Source organism: Bufo gargarizans, chromosome 2, assembly GCF_014858855.1.
Source record: "Bufo gargarizans isolate SCDJY-AF-19 chromosome 2, ASM1485885v1, whole genome shotgun sequence".
Classification (NCBI taxonomy): Eukaryota; Metazoa; Chordata; class Amphibia; order Anura; family Bufonidae; genus Bufo; species Bufo gargarizans.
The window spans coordinates 559,644,341-559,669,294 of NC_058081.1; the positions used below are offsets into that span (position 1 = coordinate 559,644,341).

A 24,954-nucleotide genomic window follows, 5' to 3' on the forward strand; every position below is an offset into this window, starting at 1 on the left:
AATCTTGCAGATTCAAACTAGTGACAGGTCCTCCTAGAATATCTATTGATGTCACCCAACAGCCTGCACCAGACTCTAGAACACTAGAGAAGGTTAGGTTTTATGACAGCTGATAGTAGTGAGGCTGAGTCCTGAACTGTATAACGGTATACAGGAGGGTAGCTAAAGGCTCATGGGCCCTGGTGCAAGGGTTCACTTTGGGCACCCCTTCTAGGTTGGCCAGAGGTCTGGTTTTAGGCCTGGACAGTCCGGTTTTCTAGCTGCCTGTCCTCCATCCGGCACAGGGCCTGGACAGATGCAGGGATGTCCTCCATTTCAGCAGCTCACACTTAGACAGCAGCACTGCACTGTCTGATCGTGACCTGCAGAAACATATTGACTGAGGCTTCTCTAACCACCAGTCAGTCCCTAGAGCCGGCAGACATGGTTCTCTTTGGCTGATTGAGGGGGAGAGAAGCATTCCCGGCCCCAGTGCAGCTCACCTCACCATCTTCCAGGTCTATTTTTAACCCCCTTCCCCTGCACTGGGCGCGTGGCTTGTGGACTTGGGGTGTGGCTTGACAGACCCAGGGGCATGGCTACAATGTCTGGCTTTTGAGGGTGAAGCAAATGGTCAGGGCCGGTGCTATAATAAGGCAGACAAAGTGACTTAGGGCGCAAAGATGGGGGGGGGGGGGCGGAAAAAATGAAACTTTTTAAAAAAATACCCTGTATTTTTCGCCACTGGGTTTTATGGGGCGAGTACTAATGAAGCACTTCCATTTTGGAAGCGCTTCATTAGTAACGGAGGAGCGGGAAGCGGTGAAGGATCTGTACTCACCGCTTCCTGGTCCTCCGCTCGGCTGTCTGTTGTAAAGGGCTGCGCACCATGTGACAGCTGACAGCCGAGAACCAGGAAGAAGAGAGAGAGCGCTGGTGGGGAGGAGTGGTGGCGTCCAGGAGCAGGAGAAGTAAGTAATTTTAATTTTTATTTTATTTGCGCTGATGGCTGACATAAGAGGGCATGATGGCTGACATAGGGACATGATGGCTGACATGGGGGAATGATGGCTGACATGGGAGCATGATGGCTGACATGGGAGCATGATGGCTGACATGGGGGCATGATGGCTGACATAGGGGGCTTATGGCTGACATGGGGGCATGATGGCTGCCATGGGGGTCTGATCTGAGGCATTGGGGGTCTGATCTAAGGTCTGATTAACATTGAGGGTCTGATTGCTGGTCAGACCTAAGATGCAATGAAAAATATTTTTTTCTTATTATCCTCCTCTAAAACCTAGGTGCGTCTTATGGGCCGGTGCGTCTTAGAGGGTGAAAAATACGGTTCTCAAACCAGCGATTGTCTGAAGCAGAGAGAAGATACCAGGACCACACAGAGGAGAAGCCAGCTGCTGCAGATGGGACCAGGGCCGGGTGAGCTGCAAGGGGGGCGCCTAAATGTAGCTTCGCTTGTGTTGGCAAAAATCCTGGCGCTGCAAATGGTCAGTGCTTTGTGGCCAGGGACAGGGGAGCACATAGCCTTCATGCTGCCTGAGACAAAAATTTAAACAGCACTCCCCATGCCAAATTCTTGACCTATCCACTTCCCTCCAGCCAGAGGTGTAACTTTATCAGCATGCAATTTCTATAATACTGGTGTTTTCTTATGCGGCACAAGGGTCTTTGGGGACCCTCAGGCTCCTGGGCCCAATAGCAACTGCTACCTCTGCACCCCCTATAGTTATGTCCCTAAATGTATAGCAACTGATCTAACTTGGTCTGACCTGTTTCCTTGTAGACTGAATGCAGCAATCACTCTTGCAGAATGTCAGCCAATGCAGTCTGGTGTGTACTGGTGGCCTCTAGTGGTTGCTGCAACAATGTGTGTCACTATAATGTACAATGTAATAACAAATTCTTGGACAAAGTGGACATACTCACTGTATAATGTAAAGACGGTCATTAGAAGCAAAACTAACCATTGAAAACCATCATCAAGGCCCCAGAGAGCCACAGCTGCACCAAAACAAGTGTCTTATAATATCACTGGTAGTAAATCTACACAAGACAACACAAGGTTTATTATTCCAATGGTAAGGTCATAATAAAATATTTAATAACATCATAATAAGGGCTTATTAACACATCAGAGAATCACAGATGTGTGCTGTGTTCTCACCAGATTGCACACAAGCATCCATTGATTTTAATGTCTTTATGCACACATTCTTGTTTTGTTTTTGTTTTTCTGAACAATCATTTTTATTGAAATATTTTTTTTAAAGTAGAAGGAATCTCAGGAAGACTCAGCTCACAGGACTGAGAAATGTGTACAGGGCACTAATCATGTCAGCATTAATCACAAAAATAATAAGGAACATAAAAACACTAAAAGGGGAAAAAAGGAATAGGGAAAAGATGGGATAAGGAGGAACAAGGGGGGAAAAGCACGGGTTGAAGGGAGGGGGGTAAAAGTGAGTATAATTGGAGGAATGTAGCAGTCAGGAGGAAGATCAATACATAATATCAAACAGTTGACTTGTAACGCAAGTGAAAGGGTCACATAAGAGTACTCCAATGTTCTACCATTATAGTTATCTAGACATTAATTTGTATCTGTAAGGCTTACTGTGTCTGCATCGAGCTCATCACTCTTTACAGATTTAAAAGGCACTTTACAATAAGAACTGGTAAGCCAGGTCTCCCATCTCCTCTCGAAAGTCACATTGGAATTGGTAGATGAGGCCCAAGAACTTTCATACCAACAATTGTTGTTGACTGATCAAATAATTCTGTTGATGTTTGGTAATACGTTAGATTTCCAGCATAATGCAATTTTATGTCTTGTTCCTATCAAGAAGTGCAATATTGTTGCTCTGTATTCAAAGGGAAAATCATCTATTCCGATTGATAGTAAGTCTAATTCTGGAGCAGGATGGATCATGAGTTGGCAGATTTCCGAGAGGAGAGCAAAGACCCCCTCCCATAGTTTAAGTACTTTAGAACATGACCACCATATATGAGTATAAGAACCTTCCAATTCTTGACATCTACAACAGATGAGCAATATTGGAATATACTGTGGAGATATTGGGGAGAGTAATACCATCTGTATAATATTTTCCTAGCGGTCTCTATATGACCCGCACATTTGGAATATTTAGAGATAGCAGAGTAGGCTGTTTTCCATTGATCCGGGGAGAAGTTCTTTCCCAAGTCAGTATGCCATATATCTAGTATACGGGTCAAGGGGTCTATTGGTAATAATTTTAGGATTTGGTATCCCTTGGTTATCCCTTTGTCAGATAATCTTGCAGACGTGATCCATTCATGAAAATCAAGCGAAATGGGATTAATGTTGATATGGTCTGATGAGAGTAAAAGATGTCATACCTGTAGAAACTTATAGAAATTTTTGTTAGGGATATTAAAGGATTTTTTAAGAGAGTTGAAGTCTGTAAATATGTTGTTTGACCAGAATTGTGAGAATAGATGGAGGCCTGAATCTATCCAATTTTTTAAGCATAAGACAGGAATAACCAGTTCGAAGGTTCTAAAGAGGATGAAGAAAAGGAAAGTGGAATAAATTGGTCAACCCTAAATAGGGCTCTCCAGATTTTCTATATAGTTTGTAAACATATGAGATTGTTGTTAAATTTAGTGTGAAAGATTGGATGAGCTGTTAGATGGGAACTAATGGATTTGGGTCCCATAATCCATGTCTCAATCTCAACCCATTTTTGTGAAATGTATTTGAAGTATAGGTATCTAAACTGGTCACAAATAGAGGCCTTATAATAGTGCATTATAGATGGGAAGTTAATGCCTCCTTGGGCTAAAGATTTATATAAGATCTTGGCGCTGACTCTAGGTCTCTTTCTCCCCCACAAGTGTTGTAGTTGCATTGATTGGAGTTTGTTTCTATAGGCAGTGGATAGGGGAATGGGTACATTATACAAGAGATATAGGATTTTGGGTAATATAATCATCTTTATTGCTGCCACTTTACCCAACCATAATAGAAAATGTAAGTTTAAATCTGAGAAGGATTTTACTGATATTTTTGAGTAGAGGTTGATAGTTATGTTCAAATAGCAAAGAGGTATGTTAGGTTAGGTTTATTCCTAAATAACAGATTGCTCCATCAGCCCAGGTGTATCCAAAAGTATTGGGTATTCTTTTTGATATAGATAGTGGAATTCCCATATTGAGCATTTGTGATTTGTTTATGTTTATTTTATAATATGAGGCTTTACCAAAACAGAAAATTATGTCATTGATGGGACCCAGTGATTCCATGGGGTTGGATGTAGCTATATTAACATCGTCAGCAAAAAGCCTAATTTGGTGGTCTTGTTGTCCTACCTTTATACCTTTTATATGAGGTGATGAACGAATATGTTCTGCGAAGGGTTCCATAATTAGTGCAAAGATCAATGGCGAGAGGGGACAGCCTTGTCTGGTGCCATTCTTTATTTTAAAAGAGGAAGACAAGAAACCTGAAGTGTACACAGATGCATTTGGGTTAGAGTACAAAGACATCACTGCATATAGGAAGAAGCCTGTGTATCCGAATTTGGACAAGGTGGCTTTTATGAATCCCCAGTGTACAGTCGTGGCCAAAAGTTTTGAGAATGACACAAATATTAGTTTTCACAAAGTTTGCTGCTAAACTGCTTTTAGATCTTTGTTTCAGTTGTTTCTGTGATGTAGTGAAATATAATTACACGCACTTCATACGTTTCAAAGGCTTTTAATCGACAATTACATGACATTTATGCAAAGAGTCAGTATTTGCAGTGTTGGCCCTTCTTTTTCAGGACCTCTGCAATCGACTGGGCATGTTCTCAGTAAACTTCTGGGCCAATTCCTGACTGATAGCAACCCATTCTTTCATAATCACTTCTTGGAGTTTGTCAGAATTAGTGGGTTTTTGTCCACCCGCCTCTTGAGGATTGACCACAAGTTCTCAATGGGATTAAGATCTGGGGAGTTTCCAGGCCATGGACCCAAAATGTCAACGTTTTGGTCCCCGAGCCACTTAGTTATCACTTTTGCCTTATGGCACGGTGCTCCATCGTGCTGGAAAATGCATTGTTCTTCACCAAACTGTTGTTGGATTGTTGGAAGAAGCTGCTGTTGGAGGGTGTTTTGGTACCGTTCTTTATTCATGGCTGTGTTTTTGGGCAAAATTGTGAGTAAGCCCACTGCCTTGCATGAGAAGCAACCCCACACATGAATGGTCTCAGGATGCTTTACTGTTGGCATGACACAGGACTGGTAGCGCTCACCTTTTCTTCTCCGGACAAGCCTTTTTCCTGATGCCCCAAACAATCGGAAAGAGGCTTCATCGGAGAATATGACTTTGCCCCAGTCCTCAGCAGTCCATTCACCATATTTTCTGCAGAAGATCAATCTGTCCCTGATGTTTTTTTGGGAGAGAAATGACTTCTTTGCTGCCCTTCTTGAAAACCAGGCCATCTTCCAAAAGTGAATCCTCTTTAGGAGACGATCCTGGCGCTTGCTGGACTTTCTTGGATGCCTTGAAGCCTTCTTAACAAGAATTGAACCTTTTTTCTTGAAGTTCTTGATGATCCTATAAATTGTTGATTGAGGTGCAATCATAGTAGCCACAATACCCTTGCCTGTGAAGCCATTTTTATGCAACGCAATGATGGCTGCACGCATTTCTTTGCAGGTCACCATGGTTAACAATGAAAGAACAATGATTTCAAGCATCACCCTCCTTTTAACAGGTCAAGTCTGCCATTTTAACCCAATCAGCCTGACATAATGATCTCCAGCCTTGTGCTCGTCAACATTCTCACCTGAGTTAACAAGATGATTACTGAAATGATCTCAGCAGGTGCTTTAATGACAGCAATGAAATGCAGTGGAATGGTTTTTTGGGGATTAAGTTAATTTTCATGGCAAAGAAGGACTATGCAATACATCTGATCACTCTTCATAACATTCTGGAGTATATGCAAATTGCTATTATAAAAACTTAAGCAGCAACTTTTCCAATTTCCAATATTTATGTAATTCTCAAAACTTTTGGCCACGACTGTACTCTGTCGAACGCCTTCTCTATATCATGCAGGAAACTGTTTATTTGTGATTGGGTAGGTTGGATGGTATCCGTAGAGTACTCCAGATCATATAAAGAGGCATAATAGTTTGCGAATTCTTCTGCGATGTTCCTAGGATTAATTATTTTCCTTTTGAGGTTATCTAACAGGTATTGGATCCTAGATCTTGCTTCTTTTTTATTCTATTAGCTAGCATTTTTGTTGCTTTATCACCTTGCCAATAATAATTTGATTAGATTTTCCTGAGATGTAACTCATATTTATGATGCAGGAGGAGATATAGTTGGTGTCTGGTTTCTTTTAGTTTGGGAAGAATGTTGGGATTGAGAGATTGTTTGTAGTCTCCTTCTAGTGTTTGGATTGTTTTTAGAAGGTCATTGACCACAGCAGTTCTGATTTTCTTTTGAGTAGCTACCAGTTTTAAAAAGTCGCCTCTCATATATGCTTTGTGCGCGCACCAGGGAGACATTTCTGATGTCGTGTTATTATCATTAAGTAAAAAAAAAAACTCGGTGAGAGATGAAGAGGTTGCTTTTAAAGAGATGGGACACTGCAGAAGGGAGTTGTTGAGTCTCCACGGGGTAGTAAATTGAGTGTTACTTGTTTTGGACAGTGTAAGAATAATTAGCGCATGATCTGACCAGGAAATTCCTAGAATTTCTATTTGGTGAGCCTTTTGTAGGAGCCATATATCAGAAATAAATAGGTCTATTCGAGACCAGGATTTATGGGTATTAGAGAAGAAGGTAAAGTCTTTCTCGTTAGCATGCAGACAGCGCCATATATCAAATAAACGTTCTTAAAAAATAAAGTCTTGTAGTGTAGTTTTGTTAGATTGTGGATTTGGAGAGGGGTTTCTGTCTACTTTGGGATCTGGAGGAATATTAAAGTCCCCACATAGAAGTAATGATCCTTGTTGGATATTAATAGCAGAATGAACTATCTATTTAAAGAACTTAAACTGATGTTTGTTAGGGGCATAGATGTTAACTGGTGTGTATAATTTATTATTAAGGGAGCAGACTAATGTGATAAATCTGCCTTCTTCGTCTATAAGGTAATTAAGGCACTGGAAAGCCAGGGTGTTTTTAAAGCCAATGATGACCCCTCCTTTTTTTGTGTTGGGCGTGAGCATAAAATAGGTTGGAGAAGGAGGAGTGATGGAGTCTATGAGCATCAGATTGGTTCAAATAGGATTCTTGAATACAAAATATATCACATTTTTGCTTTTTAACTTCTGACCAGAATGTAGATCGCTTGAAAGGAATGTTCAAACCCTTCACATTGAGTGTTGGAATTTTAAGTACCATACAAATGTTTGAAAAAGATGTGTTGAGACAATAAGTGAAATACAACAAAGTGTTTGAGTAGTAGTGTCGAGCCCAATACAGAGTACCTCATAATAAATAAGGAGTTATCGAGTCCTTCTTCCTCAAATAGGTCCTCTGGACATCTGTAGAGTGATGGCAATGGAGTCGTGTAACCTAAAAACAAAAAAACTGAGAAGGGAAAAAATGAAACATAGATCCAACTGGGACGAAAAGTACCATGAGATTTAAATAAGTGGAGAATGGAAAGTCTCTTGGATAAGGAAGAGACAGACTTACGTAAGGGAGACCAGCCCACGATCACTAATGATTTGGTGGATTACAACAGGTTGCTAAGAGGTAAACCAAAAAGGCACTGAGCAGCCTGATGTATAAGGTCAAGTCTACATGGTGTTTTAAGGTGAGACTTGCTTTGAGTTGGGACCGACTTTAGACCACTCCTGGGTTAACATAGTCAGTTTTTTCCTTGGAGGTGACGCACACGATTCTCTACCTTGATCAGTTTTGCCTTTTTGAGGAAAGAATATGTTCCATTTGCGCAGAATTTCTTTGGCATCTTCAGGAGAGTTTAGAATATGCGTAGTACCATTGTGGTGTAATATCAATTTAACAGGATAACCCCATTTGTAGGGGATGTTGTTCAGCCTGAGAGTTTTGGTGTACTATATAAATTCTCTTCTTCTTGAGAGAGTTACTGGTGATAAATCTGTAAAGAGCAGAACTTGTTTAAATCTTTCAGGTTTATTTATTACAGTTTTTTTCATTATGGCCTTTTTAATATAGTAAAAATGAAGCCTGGCTAAAACGTCCCTTGGCACGCTTGCTGGAAGGGATTTTGGTTTGGGTGCTCTGTGTGCCTTATCTATTACCAGATCTGAGCTTGGAGTTTCAGGGAGATAAGCCACTATTAACTCCGTTAGAAATTCCTTTAGTTGCGAATCTGTTTCTAAAGCAAACATTATTGCGCCTACAGCGGTCTTCTAGGTCTGCTATTTTCAATTTGATAACCGCTAGCTCATCTTCAACTGTGTTGTGCCCGTCTACTAAGGTATTATGGGCCTTTACGAACTCCTCCATCTTATCTTCTAGATGAGCTGTACTCTCTCCTATAGCCACTATTTCAGTGAGGAGGGCTGAAATTGCCTCCTTAATGTCTTGCAATATGGACTCCCTGAGGTCTTTAAACATGAGCTAAAGATCTGCTCTAGAAATAGAGGAATTAAAGCTTGTAATATTGTTTTAGCCCGAAATCATGAGCGTCGATGAGGGAGCTGTACTCCCCAGGCTTTGGGCGCTTGCCACAGAGGTAGAGTTGCGGTATGGAGCGCTGGGTGAGCTTTTCTGAGGATTGTTTCCTGGAGAATTGTTGCTGCGGGTGGTTTGGCTAGCTGACACAGGTGAGCTCTGACTGCTCTGGCGGGAGTCGGCGCCATCTTTGTGAGCGGGAGGCGTGTGAGTAAAGAAGGCAGTCAACTTGGCTGGACTTGTACCTTTTTTTCTTCCTCTTGTCATCTTCTGTGACATTTATGAGGGTTAGTAGAAAGTTTGGGTTCACTCTTGGTGGAAAAATGTTGCTTAGGAACTATTTCTGTGAGCCACTTGCGATCGTAGGCTTGGAGCTACCAACTCACGCGTCCTTCTCCCCCGGCATCCGGCCACGCCCCCATCCTTGGTTTTTCACTGTGGCTCAGTGGTTAAACAACAGAATCGTGCACTACATTGGTCTGTAATGCTGACCAAACACACCCACTAGCATCCGTGTTCTGTCAGTGTTTTTTACAGACCATTGGTAGGAGATGCTCTGGAAATACCCTTTTCAGTCTAGTCAATATGGATGACATATGTGAAAAAGGGACCAAAGATAGATTATGGAGATCCCACATTCATGGGCCCCCTTGAGTGCATCAGCCCTATTGCAGCCCTCACCTGCGACGTACCTTAGGTGGCTCCCGATCCTGTACCCAAGACGGTCCTTTCACTCCCAGACTGTGATGCTCCTCCCCCTGTCTCTTTTGGTAGCCAGGAACATGTGACTGTTCCTGTACCATTGGGGTCCTGGATTCTGCCATATTGTTTCCCTTACCATTCTGTTCAAATGGGCCTCCTGCCTCTAAGATTCTCCCTGAAAAGGCTTCTTTTCATCAGCAGCTCCATCTTTATAATGTTCCTAATGTAGCGCCTTCTGTGGGAAGTTACCATGCAAGTGAGGGATCCATGCGGTGGACCTTGTATCTGTCAGATCCCGATTGCATTTGTCTGCCTTTCATGGCTCAGCCCCATATAAGGTTGCTTGGCACAGATTGAGAAAGAGAGCACATAATACAGAGCACACATTACTCCCATTACCATTCCAAGACTTTCAGGAGGAGAAAATGTTTGTGGAGATCCCGCTCTTCCCATTGTCCGTTTCTGCCTTCATCTTAGGGATCGTTGTGGTTGTGGAGCTGTGGGAAGTTCAGTTGTACAGGAAGGTGTGTTTTTGGTCACATACTGTAAACTGAGTGTTGTCCTCTACAGTTCTTTCCTTGGTGCGCCACTGGTGTTGTGATGTTTGCAGTTTATTAAAGAAATTTATTGTGTGCAAAGTGATCAAATGCTGGGGAAGGGAATGTTAAAAAAAAAGTGTCATACCTTAAGCATGTGTCAAAACCTTCTGTCATAATCCTTGTCCCATTTGGTCTTAGCTACTAAGGAGGCTGAACCTGTCCTTTTGAATCTTCCCTTTATTTGGACTGCATTTCAGTGTCTTTTTTTTAGTCCATTGAGGGTCAGTGAACTGGTCTCTTTTTCTCGGTCTCTTCCAGGTGGTTTGCAGTGTAAAAAAAAGGATGTCACGTTAGCAAACGGTTTGGTGTAGCTTCATATTCCTCACTGCATAGTATGGAGGGAGTAGCATGCTTGGTCTTTTTGGTTTTGGAGGACATGCTTTTCAGTGACAGTGCTAGCGATTTTGTTTCGTCGTGAGTCATTTCCAATTTCAAACTGTGTTTATGCAATTCTCGACTGTGGTAGGGGTTCAGGCCTGAGATTTTAGAATGCACTCGCCCAGAAATGGGTGGCTAAAGCGGGTTTGCCTAATATGGGGGTGCAGCATATAGGGCACTGGAAGTAGTCTGTTTCGTAAGTTACTTTATGTTCGTCCTGATCTTTTAGTCTAACAAATTTTTCCTTTTGCAGATCTCTATCCTGTAGTTTGTTTCTTGAGCACTTGTACATGTTCTGGGTGCACACCTGGTGGGAGAAATGTCAGATTATGGAATATTCAGGTATTCCAGCAGGGTGATACCTGAATATGCATCTTCTCATACAGCTGCAAAATGACCCATCTCTCCACAAGGATAGCATACTTTATTCTGTTATCACAGTGCAGCATTGACTCATTTGCCCCTCTCTGCAACATTTATTGCAGTTTGCAGTATGTCTCTCTGGAAAATGTCCTTTTGTACTCCTGGTTTTCTTATTATAATAGGTAGTTCATTCCTTTTTGCAATGTTATTCAGATTTAGTTCTGTCATATTAGGTACCTTCAGTAGTCTCGTTCTGAGATGCAGAGAGGTACTTCTCAATAACCTGATCTATGATTAGTTACTCTGTTGCAGCGAAAATATTTTAACTTGGTCACAAAATTGTCAGTGGCTTGCCCAGGTCACGACTAGTATCAATGGCCTGGGCGGGGCTAAGCTCTGTTCACTTGAATGGAGCTTAGCTCCACCCAGGCCATTGGATACTAGTCGTGACGTCACTGGGCCTGCGGTAAACAGTAAGAAGGCCGCTGCACTACTGCCAGCGCTGTTGCCTTCTCAAACAGCTGATCGGCAGGGGTCCCGGGTGTCGGACCCCCGCCGATCAGATGCTGAGGATAGATCATCAGTTTAAAAAAACTGCAGAACCCCTTTAAAGGTCTCTCACACTGTGAGAAACAAGATTCTCTGGTCTAAAGAAGCCAAGATTGAACTTTTTGGCCTCAATTCTAGGTGTCTTGTCACCACAAAGAACCCAATCACTATTCATTGTGGTTGCAGCATCATGCTGTGGAGGTGTTTTTCAGGAGCTGCGGCAGAGAAACTAGTCACGGCTGAGGGAAAGCGGAATGGAGCAAAGTACAGAGAGATTCTTAAAGCACCTAGGAAAAAGAGAGTAATACTGTTAGATTCAGGTGACATTAGCACATTTCTAATGTCAGCCTGTTTACTAAGCATGTTTCTGATGACAGAAACCCGTTAATGTTGAACCTGATTCAGAGTGCTCTGGACCTCAGACTGGGTGAAAGGTTAACCTTCCAACAAGATAGTGATCCTAAGCACACAGTTTAGAAAACACAGGAGTGGCATTGGGACAACTCTGTAAATGTCCTTGAGTGGCCCAACCAGAGCCCCGACTTCAACCCAATCGAACATTTCTGGAGAGACTTAAAAATGTCTTTCTACTGATGGTTCCCATCTAACCTGAAAGAGCTTGAGAGGATCTGCAGAAACAAATGGCAGAAAATTCTCAAATCCAGGTGTGCAAACCTTGTGGTATCATACCCAAGAAGCCTGGAGGCTGTAATCACTGCCAAAGGTGCTTCAATTAAAGGGATTCTGTCACCAGATTTTACCCCTATAACCTAAAGATATCCTCATGTCCGGACTAAGAAGAAGAATCCTAAGCTGGCCTTATTAAAAGTCACTGAGGCTCTATTTGTCCAAAAAACAGGTTTTTATAACCTGCCAATCACTTACTTAAGGTGCCCAAGGAGAGGTCCGTTAATACAGGGTGCCCGTCCGCACCCCTCGCCGTCCGGTGCCCAGCGCCGCCTTCCGTCTTCATCGCCGCCTTCTACAGCTCAGCGCCACCCCTGCAATCCTCCCGTCCCTTTGCCAGATCCCGCGCCTGCACACTAGGCTCGGCCTGATGCGCCCGTGCGGACTCCTGGCAGCGGCTTCATTGAGCGAAGTGCGCATGCGCCGGCGTGATGCGCACTTCGCTCAACCCTAATATGACCTGCAGATTGGCCGAGCCTAGTGCGCAGGCGCGGGATCTGGCAAAGGGACGGGAGGATTGCAGGGGCGGCACTGAGCTGTAGAAGGCGGCGATGAAGACGGAAGGCGGCGCTGGGCACCGGACGGCGAGGGGTGCGGACGGGCACCCTGTATTAACGGACCTCCCCTTGGGCACCTTAAGTAAGTGATTGGCAGGTTATAAAAACCAGTTTTTTGGACAAATAGAGCCTCAGTGACTTTTAAAAAGGCCAGCTTAGGATTCTTCTTCTTAGTCCGGACATGAGGATATCTTTAGGTTATAGGGGTAAAATCTGGTGACAGAATCCCTTTAAGTCCTGTATAAAGGTTCTGAATACTTATGTCAAGGCAATATTTTAGTTTTTCCTTTTTAATATATTAGCAAAGACTAAATGGGTTATTGAGTGCAGAATGATGGGGAAATAATATTTATTTTTTTTCAGCTCAAAGCCGCAAAAAGCTAAAGGGTCTGAAGACTCCAAATCCACTGTATTTTATATGTAGTCAGACAAACAATTTTGTGTTATCCCTGGGGTTTTGAGGAGCCAAGACTTTTTTTTTTAGATAGCCAGGAGGTCAGGATATGCCTAACATGCTTGATCGAGAACTTTCCAAGATACTTCCTCTGACTCATCGTCAACTGTGACTATATTACAAACGATTTTACTTTTTATATTTTATAATCTGAAAACTCAGACAAATCATGGCAGATATTATAATTCTGTCCAGGAGGTGGCAGCAAACTTTTTGTGTTTAAATCTAGGAACTAAGATGGTCCTGTTTTATTACTAGATGGCGCTCATAAATCAAAGACGGTTTTGTGTTACTACATTATAAAATACTTAGTAATAAATAAGCATATCTGAGATATAAAATAATTAAGTGGTCCTAAGAAATAGAAATGTACATAACTGGACGCTATACATTTTAGATCACAGTTTATTTAATAACAGCAATAAAGGTTCAGTTTTATTCCTCCCTGCTAAGGAACTTTATATTTGGACAATCACATGTGACAAATGCAAACCTGGATGCTATAAACTAAAATATATGACTACTGAATCTTATATAATACTTGGAAATACAGGTAGAGGCTTATCTATCCATATATACTGTGGCAGTGGAGCTGCCAAAGTGTCATATGAGGGCCATTAAAAGTGTGTATCTCACCCAGAGGAAGCTGGGTGAGAACAAGAAAGACATGGGAAGTAGGGTTTTCCCTCTGTGTGTAGCAGCCAGGCTTGTAATGCGTTGTAATTCGCAGCCAGCTAAGGAGCTCGGTGAAGTATCGGCTGGGCTCCTCAATCAGGGCTCCAGGTCTGGGGAAGAAACAGGCTGCGTCAAGGCCTGCGGGACCCTCTGACCCTCTCACCCTCTGAGGGGTAAGTACTGAGTGGTGTTTTGGGGAGCTGGGTGGTAGACCCAGATCCCGGTAGAGAGGGAAACTACTGTGTACTCAGTGGCCAGACGGCCGAGGAGTTGTGTTTATGTTTTTTTGACTGCTGTAAAAGTGACAATAAAGCTGGTGGCGGCCAGTTTGCACCCAAGTCTGCAGCGTTGGAGTGGCTTCTTGAGGTGTGCCAACCATCTAAGGTGAGAAGACGGTGATCCTGGAGAGCTAAGTGACCCTGAGTTGTCACAATACATATACAGTGCATTTGAAAAGCCTTTTACATTTTCACATTTTGTTACTCTGCAGCCTTTTGTGGGAAAAAAAATAATCAAGTTTTCCTCCATCAATCTGCACTCAATCAATGAGACTGTTCTGTTGCTAGTGGCAAACGCCTGTGAAGTCATATGGCTCATCCAGTAACCTTGGCACCCGCCTATGGAGTTAATCGCAAAAAATATATAACAGCTATAGCATTGCTATTGACAACAGCCAAGCTATGTACCTCACATCTCTATGGGCCAGATTTATCATTAGCTCAAGTCAAAATAATAGAGTGAAAAAGTCGCAAATTTTTGCGCAATCGCTAAAACTGCGCAAAAATGTGCAACTTTTATTGGCTCTGCGCTATGCTCACCAGTTTTCTGAAAGTGGGCGTGTTTTCTTATGTGAATTAATCTCTAGACAGATTTACTATTGCGACAATTGAAAAAGTTGCTAAAAATTGCGCATCTTATGCGACTTCTTAATAGAACATTCAAATTTTTCGTAAAGACGTGAAACTTTTGTAAAGCCGCTTACTGAAGGATAAACTGCTACCATCAAACCACATTTATCACAGTATTAAAGGACCATTAATAAATATGACTTAGCCAAAAGTGACTTTGGACATATGTCAAAGTGGAGTAAGATGTAAGTGTAATGATAAATCTGGCCCTATGTGTGTAATTGTCAAACTTTGTGCTTCAGTACTGTGTCTAACCATCAAGTTTACAGGTCCTTCTAAAAAAATTAGCATATTGTGATAAAGTTCATTATTTTCTGTAATGTACTGATAAACATTAGACTTTCATATATTTTAGATTCATTACACACGAACTGAAGTAGTTCAAGCCTTTTATTGTTTTAATATTGATGATTTTGGCATACAGCTCATGAAAACCCAAATTTCCTATCTAAAAAAATTAGCATATTTCACCCGACCAATAAAAGAAAAGTGTTTTTAATACAAAAAAAGTCAACCTTCAAATAATTATGTTCAGTTATGCACTCAATACTTGGTCGGGAATCCTTTTGCAGAAATGACTGCTTCAATGCGGCGTGGCATGGAGGCAATCAGCCTGTGGCACTGCTGAGGTGTTATGGAGGCCCAGGATGCTTCGATAGCGGCCTTAAGCTCATCCAGAGTGTTGGGTCTTGCGTCTCTCAACTTTCTCTTCCCAATATCCCACAGATTCTCTATGGGGTTCAGGTCAGGAGAGTTAGCAGGCCAATTGAGCACAGTAATACCATGGTCAGTAAACCATTTACCAGTGGTTTTGGCACTGTGAGCAGGTGCCAGGTCGTGCTGAAAAATGAAATCTTCATCTCCATAAAGCTTTTCAGCAGATGGAAGCATGAAGTGCTCCAAAACCTCCTGATAGCTAGCTGCATTGACCCTGCCCTTGATAAAACACAGTGGACCAACACCAGCAGCTGACATGGCAACCCAGACCATCACTGACTGTGGGTACTTGACACTGGACTTCAGGCATTTTGGCATTTCCCTCTCCCCAGTCTTCCTCCAGACTCTGGCACCTTGATTTCCGAATGACATGCAACAGTCCAGTGCTGCTTCTCTGTAGCCCAGGTCAGGCGCTTCTGCCGCTGTTTCTGGTTCCAAAGTGGCTTGACCTGGGGAATGCGGCACCTGTAGCCCATTTCCTGCACACGCCTGTACACGGTGGCTCTGGATGTTTCTACTCCAGACTCAGTCCACTGCTTCCACAGGTCCCCCAAGGTCTGGAATCGGTTCTTCTCCACAATCTTCCTCAGGGTCCGGTCACCTCTTCTCGTTGTGCAGCGTTTTCTGCCACACTTTTTCCTTCCCACAGACTTCCCACTGAGGTGCCTTGATACAGCACTCTGGGAACAGCCTATTCGTTCAGAAATTTCTTCCTGTGTTTTACCCTCTTGCTTGAGGGTGTCAATGATGGCCTTCTGGACAGCAGTCAGGTCGGCAGTCTTACCCATGATTGCGGTTTTGAGTAATGAACCAGACTGGGAGTTTTTAAAAGCCTCAGGAATCTTTTGCAGGTGTTTAGAGTTAATTAGTTGATTCAGATGATTAGGTTAATAGCTCGTTTAGAGAACCTTTTCATGATATGCAAATTTTTTTAGATAGGAATTTTGGGTTTTCATGAGCTGTATGCCAAAATCATCAATATTAAAACAATAAAAGGCTTGAACTACTTCAGTTGGTGTGTAATGAATCTAAAATATATGAAAGTCTAATGTTTATCAGTACATTACAGAAAATAATGAACTTTATCACAATATGCTAATTTTTTTAGAAGGACCTGTATACCCTCTGTTAGAGACTGTAACGGTATGGTCGTTGCCTCAGCCTAGAGCGCCAAACACCTTGCAGAGTCTGTGCAAATCACTGCGCTATCCTCAAGTGGTGTGCCATGTAATCATCAGATCAAGTGGAAATTGACTTTTTAATGTCCAATTTATGATAAGGTTTTACCCCATGGCCTAGTAGATTTGCCATCTCAGCCGCAAAGACTGAAGCACTTCTCATTTCCCTGGCTTTTGTTCCTTGGTTATATTTGGGTGTTTCTAATACAGTACTCCTTAGTCCTTAATACAGGTGTATAACAGGGATACCTAGGCAAACACTAATGGCGCTCAACACAAATACGACCTAATTAGGGAAGGAGTTGGGGTCAGTAATGGGGCAAATAAAAATCAAATACATTTAGATATACCTTCAATGGCGGTTATTCATGAGCCGTGGTAAAATCACTGTAAAATTGCAATCCAGCTGCAACAGAGTTGTATTTTTTGTCTTTGTGACTTATTTTGTAATGCGGTGGTCTGTACCTGTCTCTGCTTTGTTCCACCTGGTAGGCACGGCTGCTGCATTGCTCACCAATTTTACCACTCCAGGTTTCTCGCAGTTTTGAGCCGTCGGCTTCCCTCTCCTCCTGTCAGGCAGGCATGTCCTAGAATAGACAAACAACCCGTATGACAATGCCAATAACCCCCAAAAAAGTAAATAATAGACAATAATAGAAAAGTAGAATTTATTGATCCAGTAAATAATAACACAAATATAAATATAAAAAATAGGGTCAAAGCCCCAAAATGTATGCTACAGAAAAGAAGCCAATACAGCGCAGTTTAGACAAGGCCAATAGGATACTCATGGAGATAGCTGTCTTTAAGCATACTTTTACACTAGTATTTTTCTTTTCCGGTATTGAGTTCTGTCACAGGGGCTCAATACCGGATAATAACTGATTAGTTTTATCCCAATGCATTCTGAATGGAGAGCAATATATTCAGGATGTCTTCAGTTCAGTCACTGTACGGTTATTGGATGGACAAAATACCACAGCATGCTGCGGTATTTTCCCCGGCCAAAATTCCAGAACACTTGCCAGAATGCCGGATCCGGCATTATTTCCCATTGAAATGCATTAACTTTGGATCCGGTAGCTAGTGGATTTTCGTTCGCCGCCTGCGCCGGGATATAGAAGGAGTTGGTGTCGCAGCTTCCTGTTTGTCTCTTTGCTCCAGCCTGTGAGGGAAAAGGAAGCACGCCATTGAAGGTGAGTATATTTGTGTTTTTTTTGGTGCAACAATAGAAAATTAAATATAAGCAGCTCCTATGTACTGTAAGGGATTAGGTAGCGGGGCTGTCGTCTCCTGGGTAGACAGGCACAGTTTTGCAGGCACACCGAAGAAGTTGCAGTCCACACAGCAGGAACTTCGTCTAACTGACCTCAGCCAGCTTTATTGTCAGGTTGAGGTACAGAACATAAAACATAACAAACAAAAATCCTAAGCCTGTCCGGATCTAACTATACAGCATGAACCCTCCCTGACCAAGTGCCGGCCTAATACCAAGCACCTAAACAAAATAGCAGAGTCCATACCTCTTGGAGTGCTCTCACAGGCTCCATGCAGGTAACCTGTTCCCAGGCTGAGAGCTGTGTCTGCATTCACAGCCTTATATCAGGCTAGCACACCTGAGGAGTAATTACCTGACAGCCCAAAACCCGGACTGTCCGGATGGAGTGGGGCCCACCCTTCTCTCCCCACTCCAGCAACACAGGCCCTAAGAACAGGTTTTATGCAAACCCGAGTTGCAGAGACTTCTCCTGAACATTTCCCTGGTTGCTTTTAAATGACAGAAGTGAGAAATCTTGGGCACACATAGACCCCGTCCACTACTTCTCCAGACACTCTGTCACATATCCTGCCCCCCTGTTTCAGACCCGGGGCTGGAACACATCTGGACATCAGACAATGTTCACGTGACAAGGCATCTGCATTTCCCATTTGGGTCCTTGGCCTAGGCTTTACGGTAGACTGGTACTCTTGCAGGGCTAAGAACCATCTTGTTACCCTCCTATTTTTTTTCCTTATTCTCACAAATCCATTTTAAGGGAGCATGATCCGTGACCAATTCAAAGTAACGGCCAAGCAAATAGTAGCGGAGTGCTTCCAGGGCCCATTTAATAGCGAGGCACTCTTTTTCTACGCTGTTTACACACAAAGAAGGAATATAAAAGCCAAATTGTATGAACGCTGTAAGTTCGGTACTTTACCGCTCCACAGTTGTTGCAGCCATCCACGCTGTATGCTGTTCCTGTGCACTGCCAGGACCTACATGGTGTCCCACGTGGTCCGCAAGACTCCACGTGGCGTCCCACGTGACAGAGGTAGTGGAGTTTGTTCTGGGTCCTAGCGTCCGGACCGAAGATGGGACAGCTTTTATGCGATATTCCTGGCCAAGAGAACTACTTCAAATATCCACAAGGTACTGGTCCTTTTTATATAGTACATGGAAAATAGAGCAGTGCTTGCTGGGACAGTGAGATGACCACAATATATGGACCTGGATTCTTAAACTTCTCTGAATAATATGTGGAACAACTATAGGGTAAATATACTACTACACATATTTAAAAAAGAAAATACATAGTATGTTTTGAAACCATTATCTTTTAGGACTCAAACATTTTTAAAGCATAAAATACATGTAGAAAAACGCACATAAAAATGCATAAACATAGGAGACATAATGCCTTTTCATGCGTTATTTGTTTCGGGTCATAAAACGAGGTGCCGATATAAAACATGGTCAGTAAATCTAGATGTATCTCATACAATGTTGATGAGGAAAAGTATCTCAGAGGAATCTAAAAGGAACTTGCAAGTGAATAGGGCAGGCAGCCTGCCGGCGAGGAGAGATTGGGGTGCTGATAGGCAACCGGACACCCGATGTCCCATCACCAACAGGCCACCACCCCAAAGTTCTAGAGGAAACCAATCAATTCCATTTTAGCATTTAAACCCCTTGGTATCAGGGTGTCAAAATCAAATATTCTTTTAGACTTTATTCTAGACATGCAATGTGGCTCCAAGGCCTCTTAACTTTTTCTAGTGCCATGTGTGTGAAGGGTCACAATTATGTCGTTCTTTAAAATTTTTCGATAGGGAATGTAACTCGTATCCTCTTTTAATATTTGCCATGTGCTCTGCTACCCTCTTTTTTAGAGTGTTCTTTGTTCTCCCGATGTACTGTTTCTGACAGGCACATTGTAAAACATATGTAACATCAGTAGAGTCACAAGTTAATCCTTCTTTGATATTTAAACTAAACGTATTCTGTGTTGAATTTACTTTTAATGTTTTCTTTGAAAATGAAGTAGCCCTACAATTTGAACAACTTCCACATCTATGAAATCCCTTAAATGACATCCATTGTTGCCTGCTAGTAATCTTCTCGTTCCTAAGCGACGGGGCTACTCTTAAGCCCAAATTCGGTACTTTAGTGTAAGTGATATACGGAATATTTGTCAATTCGGATCCAATAGTTTCGTCATTACGTGAGTGGCACTAATGTCTTTTAATAATCCTCTCAACTGCTTTATGTTCAGAATGAAAGGGAAAAATCATTCTGAACATCTCCTCTTTTTCTTGTTTCTGGCCTAGGGGAGAAGAAATCTCTTCTATTCATAGCCCTCACTTTATCTAATGAATTTTCAAGTAAATGAATGGGATAATCTTTAAATAAAAATTGATGTTTGAGATCTATAGCTTAATTTTCAAATTGATTATCGTCAGTACAGTTACGTTTTAACTTCCGCAACTGGCTTGTGGGAATATTTATCAGCCATCTAGGGAGATGGCAACTGGAGAAATGAATTAAGCTATTTCTCATCACTGGCTTTGGTTAAGTACTACATATGGTTTTGTTCCTCTACTCTAATATTCAGGTCCAAAAATTGTATATTGCTCCTACTAACAGGAGTAAATGTAAGGTTCCTATCAATTGTATTGATGTCTTGTAAAAAAATAATTCAAAGATTCCATCGTGTCCTGCCAAATACACCACGTAGGTCCTGGCAGCGCACAGGAACAGCATACCTACTTTGTGTGAAAACAGTGTACTGGCTATAACTTGTGTACGAAGCATCCTAATTACAGCCTCTGGGACCTTCTAAAATACAAAAGCATGAACAAGTCTCAAATGGACATAGGTCCGGATATCATATATTGATATATTGTTACAATATGTGACATACTAAATAATCTTATTGGAGCATTATACCCCACAAATAAGAGTGACATTGATACAATTGAGATGATATGTTCCCAGCAGAGACCACATAGGACAATATCTTGGAATTTTATGTATATAATAGAGGTCTTATTATATTGTCTGCAGACGGGGGACACTTGTCTGAGAAAATATCGTCTACAGACCCATGCTTGTAGTATGGTTTTCTTATTGTCTGTTAATGTACAGGTCCTTCTAAAAAAATTTGCATATTGTGATAAAGTTCATTATTTTCTGTAATGTAGCATGAAGTGCTCCAAAACCTCCTGATAGCTAGCTGCATTGACCCTGCCCTTGATAAAACACAGTGGACCAACACCAGCAGCTGACATGGCACCCCAGACCATCACTGACTGTGGGTACTTGACACTGGACTTCAGGCATTTTGGCATTTCCCTCTCCCCAGTCTTCCTCCAGACTCTGGCACCTTGATTTCCGAATGACATGCAAAATTTGCTTTCATCCGAAAAAAGTACTTTGGCCCACTGAGCAACAGTCCAGTGCTGCTTCTCTGTAGCCCAGGTCAGGCGCTTCTGCCGCTGTTTCTGGTTCAAAAGTGGCTTGACCTGGGGAATGCGGCACCTGTAGCCCATTTCCTGCACACGCCTGTACACGGTGGCTCTGGATGTTTCTACTCCAGACTCAGTCCACTGCTTCCGCAGGTCCCCCAAGGTCTGGAATCGGTCCTTCTCCACAATCTTCCTCAGGGTCCGGTCACCTCTTCTCGTTGTGCAGCGTTTTCTGCCACACTTTTTCCTTCCCACAGACTTCCCACTGAGGTGCCTTGGTACAGCACTCAGGGAACAGCCTATTCGTTCAGAAATTTCTTTCTGTGTCTTACCCTCTTGCTTGAGGGTGTCAATGATGGCCTTCTGGACAGCAGTCAGGTCGGCAGTTTTACCCATAATTGCGGTTTTGAGTAATGAACCAGGCTGGGAGTTTTTAAAAGCCTCAGGAATCTTTTGCAGGTGTTTAGAGTTAATTAGTTGATTCAGATGATTAGGTTAATAGCTTGAACTACTTCAGTTGTGTGTAATGAATCTAAAATATATGAAAGTCTAATGTTTATGAGTACATTACAGAAAATAAACTTTATCACAATATGCTAATTTTTTTAGAAGGACCTGTATAATATTCTGACATTGATATTTATATTTTATTTTTATTTGTATTTACATTTTCGGTTATTATTCCCAATAAAGGGTTTTATATTGCCAATATTTGCAAAGGTCCATGTGTTTTTAGTTACAGTGCCCCTCGGTATAAGTACATAGTGGATGCTAGGAGTAGTAGTCCTAGGTAGTGCTACTCCTAGCATTCACTTTGCACTTATACTACCTGAAGTCCCTGTGCAAGAGTACATATGGACTGCAGGTAGTATAAGTACATAGTGGATGCCTGGATTAGTAGTCTTAAGTAGCACATCTTCAAGTGAGGCCGGGAGCTCTCCTCCTCGCCGACATGAAACGGTATGTCAAGTTAGGTAGCATTCCCAACTGTAATTTTTTGTAATTATTCAAATTATTTTTTTCTCAGTCATCATCTCTGGAGGAGATGCCTCCCGGCCATGAAAGTCCAACAGAGGAGGAAGTCGGGGGTGGAGGACAGCAAACGGTAGGTGTTTAAATAGTTTTTTCTCAAAAATTCATGTTATTGTGTGTTCTTTTTTTTTTTTTGCGCCATCTTGTCCCACTGCCTCTCAGAGAGGTCATTGAGCCTCTGCCAGAGGAAGTCGGGGAGCATGTGGCGGTAGGGGTCGTGTGAGTATTTTCAATCAAAGTCTTTTTAATTTTTAAAGTTAAAAATATTATGTTAATTTTTTTTATTTTATTTTTCTAGGGTTCCCGAGTCTCCACCAGAATGGATGAGGAGGACGTCGGCATTTTTTTATTTTTTATTGACAATGACCACCTCATCCAGATGGTGGAGGAATGACCACCGTTGTGAGACCACACCGACAGCCGCCACGCATACCACCAAGCAACCCGGCTCCTCTGGCACGAGATTTGTGAGGCCCAAATTGGGACGACCTCGGAGACAGGCAACGGGATGAGTGCTGTAAGTATACAGTATTTCATTTGTAGATAGCATACACGTATGTTTTATTGCTCAAGTGGTTTACCGTCTAGTTGATGTGGGCCACTGCCACCAATAGTTTAACAACAAATTTCAAAAACTTTTTTTATTGTTGTTGTGGCTGGTTCAATGAAACAGTAAACCATTTTTGATGTTAACAAATCATGCACTTTAAAAACTACCTTTTTTTATATTTTTATTTTTTTTGTTCCAGGGTTGACAATCCTGGTTCGGTGGCGGTCAATGAGGGACCGCTACAAGAAAGATTATAACGAGGAACTTCGGCACCCAAGTGGTTCTGGAGGAGCCTCAAGGCATACATATCGCTATTCTGCCACCTTGGGGTTCCTACGAAGAACCCTAGAGCTGCAAGGGTAAGATATGATGTGTATACAGATTATCCTGACCAGCTCGTCTGCCCCATTGGCTGATTTTAATTAGTTTTTGTATATAGCTTGGCCTGCTCCCCCTCACTCACTGAAGCCATATGGCACCAGGAGAGAGATAGTGTGTGGACTCTCATTGCAGTCCCTGGTGGCCGTGTGGCGCCAGGAGTGGTGTGGAGTGGGTCCGGCATGCATGCTGGTAACTGCTTTCCGTGGATATAATGGAGGCCATTTTGGCACCAAAAATGACAGAAATTCAGGCGGATGCAGTATGCATATGGAACCTGCACTTTCTGAATTGTATGGTAGCCGTCATGGCACATAACAGGTAAAATTTAGTGTTAGGAACCCGTCTAACTAGAGATCGCCTTGACGTGCGGCAGACGGACTCAAATAATTTTGTACAAAACGATTTGCCAAGCATCTCTAACTCATTAGTATAGCATTTGCAATTATGATGCAATTTTGTACTTTATTTGGTTTGCAGTGAGCTGTTGCATTGCACTTTTTGTTTAACAGTCTTGTTCTCAGCCATAGCAACGTGCCCCTGCGCTTTGGGATGTGCTGACTGACCCCCTTTTTCTTTGCAGCTTGTACTGGAGGTGTGGCTGCCTCCTTAGTCGTGCACTCCTGACCAGCTCGTCTGCCCCATTGGCTGATTTTAATTAGTGTTAGTATATAGCTTGGCCTGCTCCCCCTCACTCACTGAAGCCATATGGCACCAGGAGAGAGATAGTGTGTGGACTCTCATTGCAGTCCCTGGTGGCCATGTGGCGCCGGGAGTGGTGTGGAGTGGGCTCTGCATGCATGCTGGTAACTGCTTTCCGTGGATATAATGGAGGCCATTTTGGCACCAAAAATGACAGAAATTCAGGCGGATGCAGCATGCATATGGAACCTGCACTTTCTGAATTGTATGGTAGCCGTCATGGCACATAACAGGTAAAATTTTGTGTTAGGAACCCGTCTAACTAGAGATCGCCTTGACGTGCGGCAGACGGACTCAAATAATTTTGTACAAAACGATTTGCCAAGCATCTCTAACTCATTAGTATAGCATTTGAAATTATGATGCAATTTTGTACTTTATTTGGTTTGCAGTGAGCTGTTGCATTGCACTTTTTGTTTAACAGTATACAGATTATGAATTATGTTTTCCAATCTATGTGTATGGTCCAGTTGACTGTCATTTGGGACTCTGTCATGGACATCCACATAGTATTTTGTGCAGTGGAGATGAGTGAAGCGTGCTTCATATTATACTTCGGAAGTTGCTTTCCCCCAAAAAAATATCGTACTGTACATAGACACTTCTGTACATAGACACTAATAGAATGTATGGACTCTTATCTATGTACAGTATTTGTATGAATTTTTTGGGGAATGCAACTTCCTTTGTAGCTTTAGAAGTTGCTTTGCTCACCTCCTTGCTTTTACAGAACAGCAAGCAGTACTCTGGCGCAAGATGTTCCCCCCAGAGGCAGTCCCTGAAGAGCCGGCCATTGCTGATCCCTCTCGTCCAGCTCAAGCAACTGAACTCAGCGATCTACATAGATTTAGTTGTGTGCAGTGCACAATCTTTTTACCCTGCCCTGAGCCCAGTGACAGAGAAAAATAACTTTTATCCATCTGTTAGTTAGGTGGGCGGCGGCGGCCATTTTCTGCAAGCTCATTGCACCAGCACTGCATATGTGCTTTTGTGACATTCAAATCCAAGTTTGAAATACTACAATAATAATCTGGTTTAAAAAAAAAAAGACCCTTTCTTGGCAATATTCTACATCTGGTGCCTTTGCAGCATTAGTTAGTGTGCAATTTAAGCTAGAAATACAGCTATAATATGCTTTTTGGGCAAAATAGCA

At 42.4% G+C, this 24,954-nt stretch overlaps 1 long non-coding RNA gene across 1 annotated transcript; it reads left to right on the plus strand.

The window, feature by feature from the left end:
- The first annotated feature begins 22,198 nt into the window (after nucleotides 1–22,198).
- Nucleotides 22,199–23,070, plus strand: LOC122928066. The gene is made up of 3 exons (XR_006387843.1): nucleotides 22,199–22,244; nucleotides 22,470–22,688; nucleotides 22,921–23,070. It is a non-coding gene; the product is annotated as an uncharacterized LOC122928066 (long non-coding RNA).
- The last annotated feature ends 1,884 nt before the right edge of the window (nucleotides 23,071–24,954 follow it).